Raw genomic sequence first — 9,689 nt, forward strand, 5'->3', positions numbered from 1 at the left:
GTGCTGAGGGCTCTTTTCAGGCTGGCCACACCCCCATTGGGGTGGGGGTCCCTGCTAGAGGACGTGGCTGGCCTGGTCAAGGGGCTGATGGCCGTTTGCAGGCCTGCCACGGCCCCATTGAGGTGAGGGTTCCCATTGGGTGGCATGGCTGGCCTGGGCGAGGGATTGAAGGCCTTTTTGGGGTGGTTTGCAGGCTGTCCAAGCCCCTGGCTTTGTCCGGAAGGTCTCTGGAAGGTCTCCCAGTCTAATTAGCATATTACTCTTTTATTAGTATAGATAATCTCAAATTTTAGGAAGGGCTTATCATTTTCTTAACATTCTATTAGGCTGTCTTCATTTCTAGTTTGCCTGGGTCTGTCATACTTCATGGTCTTTCTTCTTTTCTTCTTTTTAAACAAATATTTTACTCTATATTTATTTGTTTGTCTTTATTACGTACATAATACATTAGTACATTCTCATCATGGAAATTCAAATAATACAGAAGATTATAGAGCAAGACATCAGGGACACCCATTTCCCATTCTCACTCCTCTCCTCACAGTTATCATTATTAACAAATACTTTTCTATTTTTACCTCTATATCCATATTTCTTTAAACTCCCATTTCCTGAGAGTAAATAGTTGTGTAATATCCTGAAGATTAAGTCTATAGTCCTTATCATCACCCACAGGGGGACACATTTTCCTCTACCCTAATCTACTCTCACTTTTTGCCATCATCCTCAAACATGCAAAATTACCCATAATTCACAAAACACAGCCTTATTCATACTTTTGTGCCTACTTACATATAGTTCCTGCTTTCTGAAATTCCCTTCCCACCATTTTTTACTTCCTATAGTGGAGTTGGTCACATTGTCTGTATTACATTCAAATTTCCCTGTCTTGCTGTTTACCAGAGCATTTATAATGTGTATGACAATTGTTTGATTAACTATCTCTCTTCCCTATAGGATGTTAGCTTTTTGAAGACAAAGAACATATCTTACTCAGCTTTGTATTCCTGGCACCTAGCAAAATACCTGGCACACCATAGGTGCCAAATAAATGTTGAGTTACTGAATGGAAGAATTAAAAATAAAAGGAAAGCATTTATTTTAGATAAGATGGTGCTATAGCAGTGACTTTCAACTGGTGTGCTACAAGAATTTTTTTAAAATATATTTTATTGATTTTTTTACAGAGAGGAAGGGAGAGGGATAGAGAGCCAGAAACATCAATGAGAGAGAAACATTGATCAGCTGCCTCCTGCACACCTCCTACTGGGGACGTGCCCACAACCAAGGTACATGCCCTTGACCGGAATCGAACCTGGGACCTTTCAGTCCACAAACCGACTCTCTATCCACTGAGCCATACCGGTTAGGGCCTGCAAGAATTTTTGAAACATGCAATACCTGACCATTTAGCTGGGGCACTGGCCTCTTTCCCCTTAGATTGTCAAATAAAAAATGACAAGAGCCAATAAAAAATAGCTGTTAGGTATAAATGCCTGTCTTAAATGATAAATATATAGGTCATATAATAGAGTTGCATCTTATTGGTCATGTCACATAATAAGGCTGCATCTGATTGGTTAAATCTTGGTACCAATCCTCATATACAAGTATAGGCACCTGATTTTTTGAAAAGTCACTTTGGAGCAAAAAGGGTAGGTAATTATATTATTATTTTTTGTAAATCAATCAAAATTATACCTGTTTTTTGTGGGGGTTTTTTTGGTCAGATATGCAAATAATATATATTTTTTGGTATACTGCAGAATTTTAATTATTAGTTTATGTGTACCATGAGTTGAAAAAGGTTGAAAATTGCTGCCCTGTAGTCATGAGGTGTTGTCACAATTATAGAGGAACACCACATCACACTATGAGTTCTCTTTCACCCACTCACACTGTATATTTATATTCCTAATAATATTTCATCAACTGCTTTTCTGCTATTGAAACTACAAATGTCTAGAGTGAAATCAAATCTTGTTAGTCTCCAAAACTTTGAATATACAACCTTACTGATCCTGGGTGACATGTCTGAATTCTACAGATTTCCTTCTGGTGAGAACATCGGGCACTTTAACACTTTGAGAGCAGGTGCTGAGTTATTATTCCTGGTCATGCAAGACAGAGATTCTAGAAATTCAGAAGCAGTGAGCAGGGGTACGACTGGCAGGCTACTGTGATGACTTCATGTTCAAGTATAAAGAGGAGAGCATGTTCCCAATGAAGCAACAAAGGATGAAGTCATCCTCTGGGTAGTGTTTGGGAACAGAAGTTGTCCAACTCTATGATAAGATATTCAATATGCTACATATGATATGGGATGGAACTGGTTCACTGGATGCTGAGAAAAAAATATAGCCCTTCATGTGTTAGAAATTTCTCCTGTATCCTACTGTGTCTGCTGCTCTGGCATCTTGTATTTCATCAACTGAGTTTTCAAAGGAAGATTTTCTCTAAGTGAACCAAATAAGTTTAGCATGTGTTATGAATTATCAAAGCATTGCACAGATGGTAGGGGCTTCCCAAGACAGCAGAAGGTAGTAAATGTGGCTTTGTTCTGGCTCTGCTACTGACTAGCCATAATGCATTGGGCAACTTTCATAATTGTTCTATTTTCTCATGAATACAATGGAGGTAATAATAGTATCTATCTCATGGAGTGGTTGTTAAGCTTAAATGAGTAGATACATATAAAGCACTTAGTACAATGTCTGGTACACAGCTATCCAATATGAATTAGATATTATTTTGTTCTTTTTAGGTTTTTATAAGCATTAAGAGTTTGAGCCTTAGAATAAAATAACCCTAGGCTTGTATCTCAGCTTCACTGCTAATTCGATGTTTTTTCACTTTTACAATGAACTGATTAAAGCATCTAAGGCATAAGATTTTTGTGAACATTAAATGAAATATATGGAAAGTGCCTAGCTTGGTGTATTGAAGTACTAATTAGTATCATTTATAATAAGTAGTCTTTGGGTCATTCCATAACTGTGGCTCTGGAGATCCAGATTCATCTTCTCTAAGAATCTCAGTCTAGTGTAGAAAGTGAAAGGATAGTTTGGGTGCAGTGGAGTCAGGGGAACACTAGAAATATGAAGAGAGGACTGTAAAATCACAGGTAGGGGTGATGCCTGTGTTACTTGTGAGTAGGAATTTTCAGAGCAGTACCAAGGCGAAAGGCTTCCGAGACAAACTCAATTTGTTGAAAGCCATAGAGACAATTGATTTTTGACTTTCTTTGGGTTGTTATTTGCTATTACAAATATTACTTCAACAAACCACTTTGTACACAGTCTACATGTTTTCCCCCCTTAGGCTAAATTCCCAGAAATGAAACTACCAGGTCAAATGGTAAAGGTCCAAAAGGCTTTTGCAAAATATTATCTGTCCTGTTTTCATCCAGGATTGTGTAACAATTTTAAACCAGCAGTATAAGAAGGTACCCACTTTCTAGAAACCTCTACACTTGGTATTAAAATTTAAAAAATAAAATAAAAGTGCCAATTTATTCTGCAGAAAATGGCATCTCAAATTCTTAATTTGCCTTCTTTTTAGTTTCTGGCAAAGTTAAGCATTTTCTATATATGCATTGGTCATTTGCAGTCTTTGGGCCATAAAGCACTGGCAATCTGGGCTTTAGAAGGATATGAGATTATAATATCTTTCTGATTTCTAAATTTCTTTTGAGTTACTTATATTTTATCAACTTTTTAAAAATGACCTACGGGCATAGCAATTTTCTCAAATAGAATGACATTTAATATTTTAATTTAATAATTGTTCTTGATGAAAATCTTTCCAGAATATACTATTTGCTCTGCAGAATTAGTAAACAAAACCTAACCTGTGTTTTCAAATTTGTTCGATAGATAGGTTCTTCAACTTGAGGTCATTATCACCTCAGCTCATCTCTGATTTCAGTCACATCTATACAGAGCAGTTCCATGCCAGTTCTGATCCACCACACATTATGGAGACTCATCTGAAACTCTGTGTGTCTACCTACATTCTGCTTCAAGGCTTTCTCTGATGCTACAAGAATCTGCTCAGCCTAAATAAGCAAAGAGTGTTAGAGGACTTCATACTCTAGTCTTCATTCTGTTAGCAGAAGATTCTTGGACACATTCTGTATGTCCCTCAGGAGATCCTGGTGAAAACAAGCCCCCAGTGCCCACAGCAGTAACCTTAATAAATCACTTTATATTGACTCTCACTGCTTCCCTAACTTTTTTCCGATGTACTTCCTCCCTGGAATCATCACCCAAGTAAACTACCAACAATCAAGTCCTTGTCCCAGACTATGCTTTTCAGGGAACCTTAATTAAGACACTTGAGATCCTCATTCCAAACAATAATGGCAAGTATGATTTTTTAGAGTTACGCAAATTTAGGTGGATGGTCCAGGAGCCAATGGGCCTGGTTAGAAGACCAGGATCATGCTACTTCCTGGAATCTTTCACTTTAACATACTCTGGGGTCATTTGCCACTTCTGTAGAGATCTGGGATACAATAAATAGGCACACTGGTGTATTTTAGTATCCATACAATGTTTACCACTTCTTATCTTCAGAATTTATTGGTAAATACAAGACTAAAGAAGGCTGGTTTTCTAATCATTATAAAAATTAATCTTTATTCATGACATCAATTATATTTTGTTGGCTTTCTTCAAAGCCTTGCCTGTGATTTCTTTGTTACTTAAATAATTAGCACAAGCATTTCTGTATCTTATTACTCATAATTACGATAACAAAATTACTTCCATTTGCTGAGCTGTCACGTACAGGCTCTATGCCAAATACTTTACATATTATATTTCTAATTCTATTAACAACACATCTGCAAATGGATTCTAGTAATGAAACAGTTTAAGCTAAGTAAACTGCAGAAAAGCATTAGATGATGGAATTGTGGGTTTGTTTTTGTTTTTACCCCAGAATGTCAGACACTAAAACACGTAAATTTCTCTCATCAGTGTTTGAATATACTTGTTTATTTTGTTAAATTTACTCCTAAGAATTTTGTGATTTTATTTTTATACTAGTGTAGTATTATTCATTTTTAATTATTTATTAAGTATATACTGAAAGAAAATGGATGTTAGAAAAGTTTATACTATGTGACCTTGCTAAACTTGTTTATTCTAATGGGCTGTTTTTGTAAATTCCTTAGCAATTTCTTTGGTTTACTTTATATGTTTCCAATCATTACGATTTATTTCATTGATTAATTTATTTTGATTTATTTTCCCGACTAGAACCTCAAGAATAATGTTGAATATAATTGGCAAGACCACACTTTTCTTTTTCCCCTCTTAAGAGGAAAAAATTCAATATTTCATTAAGTAGGGTGCTAGTTGAAGGTTTTTTTGTAGACGCCTTTTGCCATACTGAGGGAATCTCTTCCTCCCTAGACTTATCGCAAAAGAATGTTTAATTCTGTCAAACACGTTTTCTGCAGCTGCTCAGATGATAATGATATTTCCCTTTTAGTTTGATAATATGGTAAATGAAATTGATTGATTTTCAAATTTTTAATAAACCTTGAATTTCTGGGGTAAAACAACTTAGTCATTAAATGTTAGTTTATGTGCTGCTAGATTTGATATGTTAGTATTTTTTATTAGGATGTTGCCTTCATGTTCATGAGATATAATGTATCTTTTTGGTAAGGTTTTTACCATAATTTGGCATCAGGAATATGCTTTTTCATACAATGCTTTAGGGATAGTTTATTTATCCTCTATATTCTGAAAGAATTTATATAAGATCACTATTATTTCTTGCTTAATTTATTGTTAGATTCATCAATGAAACTATCTGGGTCTAGAGTTTTCTCCGTGGGAATGTCTTTGATAACACAAGTTCAATTTATTTAATAAATTTAAGCTGTTTAAAACTTTATATTTCTCTGTGAGTCAATTATAGTCTTTTACATTTTTCTAAAAATATGTCATTTCATCTAAGTTATTGAAATTATTGGCATAAAGGTGTTCATAACTTTCCCATATTATTGTTTCGCTGTCTTTAGAATCTCTTGTGATATCCCTTCTTTTACTCCTGATATTGGCTTTTGTGATTTTTTTTCTTTTTTTCTTGATTAGTCATACTAGAGATTGAATGTTTTATTAATTATATAAAAATGTTTTTGATTTGTTTAATGTTGCTAATGTTGATTTTTGCTTGCATCTTAATTTTCTCTTTCCTTTTTTTTAAGGCTTCAAATTGCTCTACACTTTCTATCATTTAATGTAGAAACATATTATTTACTTTAAACATTTATTAAAAAATATATATATTTAAAACTATAAATTTTCCTATATACTATGTTGATTTTATCTCAATTATTTATCATGTCTGGTGCTCTTAATTATTTCATCTATATTTGTATTCCTATCTTGTATAATTTCTTTTTAGCTTGAAGAATTTCCATTAACATTTTTGTTGTTAGTACAGGCTTGCTAACAACAAATTCTCCACATTTTTTTCTTCTGAAAATGTCTTCATATCACCATTGTTTTTCAAAATATTTTCACTTAGTATAGAATTCTGGTTTAGCAGGATATATTTTTGTTTTGTTTCATTTTTAGTTAATTTTGTTTTTTCTTTTGCTGTTTAAAAGTTGCCATTTTAGGGGACTCTTTCCCCTCCCCATGTGGGAGTCTGTGCTGTGAGATTCTTTCCCCTTCCCCATGTGGGAGTCTGTACCTGTTCTTCAATAAAATTTCCACCTTTGCTATAAAAATAAGTTGCCATTTTATTGTCTTATGGCTCCCATTTTTCTAATTCAAATTCAGCCATATTTTATATTGTTCCCTGAATAAAGTTCTTCCACTTTCTCTGGTGTCTTTTATGATTTCTCTTTATTTTGGGCTTTTCTAAATGTATTTAAGTGTGGTTTTCTTTGTATTTTTCTGCTTGGCACTTTTTGAGTTTTTTTTAAGGATTCATAACATACATTTTTCTTAAAATTTGGGGACATTTTAGCCATTACTTATTTAAATACTTTTCTCATCCATTCTCAGTTTCTTTTTCTTCAGGAATTTTAATCAAATATTTATAATATCCTTTGGTATCATCCCATATGCCCTTGACATACTGTTAGTTTCTCTTCAATCTTTTTTTTTCATATTGGATAATCTCTATTTATTTGCTTCAAGTCTATTGATACTTTCTTCTCCCATCTCCAGTCTTCTGTAAAGCTCATATAGTGGATTTTAAAAATTTCAATTATTACATATTTTAATTTTAGATTTTTTATTTTGTTTCCTTTTATATTTTTTTTATTTTTCTGCTTAGATTCACTCACATGTCTATCATTAAGTCTATATTTTCCTTTTATCCCTCAATATCACTCATTATAGCTCCCTAAATTTTTTGTTTGTTTGTTTGTGAAATCAAACCTTAGGGCAATCTCAAAGTCTGTTGATACTGACTTTCTTTTTTTTGTCTTCTAATTCTATAAGGTGATTTTATACTGGTAATTTGGGGTGATATAATTTAGATTTATGGATTTTGTTATTTTTCTCTGAAGATTGTGGGTTTTCTTTTACAAACAAGCTGCTCAATTACTGAATATTTATCTTGAACTTGTATTAGCATAGTTTGATACTTTGTTAGGAATACATTGCATAGTGCCTAAAGTATTTCTCAAGTTCTTCTAACTTGGTTAGACTTAACCTATAAACTCTGCATCTTCTGTGGATATTATCAATGCTTAATTTTAGGCTTTAAAAATAGTATAGAATAGACTTCACTCTAGGACAGGAGTCAACAAACTATGGCCTGTGGGTCAACCTGACCAACATTAGGTTATTTTATAATTAGTTTTATTGGAGCACAGTCACACCTATTGATTTATATGGTGCTTTCATACCACAGAAGCAGAGGTGAGTTGTTATAACAGAGACCATGTGGAACAGAGACCTTAAAAATTTACTCTCTGGCCCTTTGCAGAAAAAGTGTGCCGATGTCTGTTCTAGGACATCATGACATCTTCTGAAGGCATGGTCTTTCTGATATCTCAGCTGAATACTCAGGATAATAAAAATATCTCTCCACTCTGTCTAGTTTTAGGGCATCAAGGTTTTCCAAAAGTACACAGCCTGCGGGCTCTCTGTTCTGCTCTCATTTGTGGAGCACTGGCTTGCTTTTAAGTCTCACAATAGTCTCTCTCATCTTGAGCTCGGGAAGCTCAGCACTTAGCCAGAGACTTGATAGAAGCACCTGTGCAATTTTTTAAAAACCCACTCAGCAAAATTCACTCCTCCAGGGTGCCTTCTTTTCTACAGATTCCAGCTGCTGCAGCAACTCTCAGTTCTGCTCTGCACTCTAACTTCTGTGGGACCTCAGTGATCTGCTTAGGTCTCAGCTTCTCTGTCATTGTTTAGGAAATGGTTCCCAGGCAGGGAGCCTGGACAATCATGGAACACGCTTCATGAGTTTTCTTTCTTTCCAGTATTGCAAACTTGCATTATTTGTTGTACAATACTTCAAAAAGTGTTCTCATATGTTTTGTCCACATGTGTTTGTATATGGTCACAAACATAAGTTTCACTATTGTCACTTTAAAATACCAAATATATTTTTTGCCAATACTTATGACTGAGTAAATCCATAAAGACATTTACCTTTTAATAGATATTGAGACAATTCTAGGATTATACTCAGATTATGAAACTAGAGAACCATCCATATAAAATAAGCTTAAATTTAGGATAATGCATAAATCTATTTTTTCTCATAAGCTACAAAGAATTTCTTTACCTGCCTTTCCTGATATCTCAAAAGATAAAATAAAGCAAAGGATAAAAAAATATTGCATTATCTATTATTTTACTCTGTTTACCTATTCTAAATCACTTACTAATATTCATTATCACATTTCTCTCTTTCCTTTCACTAGAATATTGGAATTCGAACTACAGGTTGCCTTTAAACACTTCCAATTTTATTGTTTTTGTTAGAATATGCAACATTATTCTTACAATAGAAATCTATTTACTATTCTCTGTCTCTCTGTTGCATAGAAGAAATCATTACCCCACCACCCACCGGTAATCATTCTTTGGTACTAGTTGTTATTATTTTTGTGTGACACTTTTTAGGCGTTTTTGAGTTAATGTAGAGTGTTTACTTCTTCCTTATCAACTAAAATGGAGTTTCTCTGTTAAAAGGTCATATTATAATGGTATAAAACCAGATCATGTGTTATTTCTATAACTATTAGAATGTCCAAGGAATTGGAAGAATGGTGTTAAATTAAATGCTACTCATTAGTTTATAATTGGATATATGCTTACTTATAATATAGTTGATAGGTATGTTATGACAATAAACAGTCTCCAAAAATAAGAATGGTCTAGTAAATATTTAAATAACTGAATTCTCATGTCACTTGCTTTGTTAAAGAAAATATATTTATTTTCCGTTAGATATCAGATATTCTTCATTAGTAGGCACAATTATAGGAATATATATTTGGAGTTTCATACTTTTTAAAAAGTTTCTTTCTGGTTATGTTTCACATAAAGAACTTAGGTTCAAATAACACTTTCATATACTGGAGGCTATAATTAAGTCAAAGTTGTACTTAAAATAAAAAAGACAAGCTTTTAAAATAGAAGTGCTAATAAGACCTTAAGTGAACTTTCTGTCTGCTGTAGAATTAGCTGACTTTTATC

This window comes from Myotis lucifugus, unplaced genomic scaffold (assembly GCF_000147115.1).
Source record: "Myotis lucifugus unplaced genomic scaffold, Myoluc2.0 scaffold_14, whole genome shotgun sequence".
Classification (NCBI taxonomy): Eukaryota; Metazoa; Chordata; class Mammalia; order Chiroptera; family Vespertilionidae; genus Myotis; species Myotis lucifugus.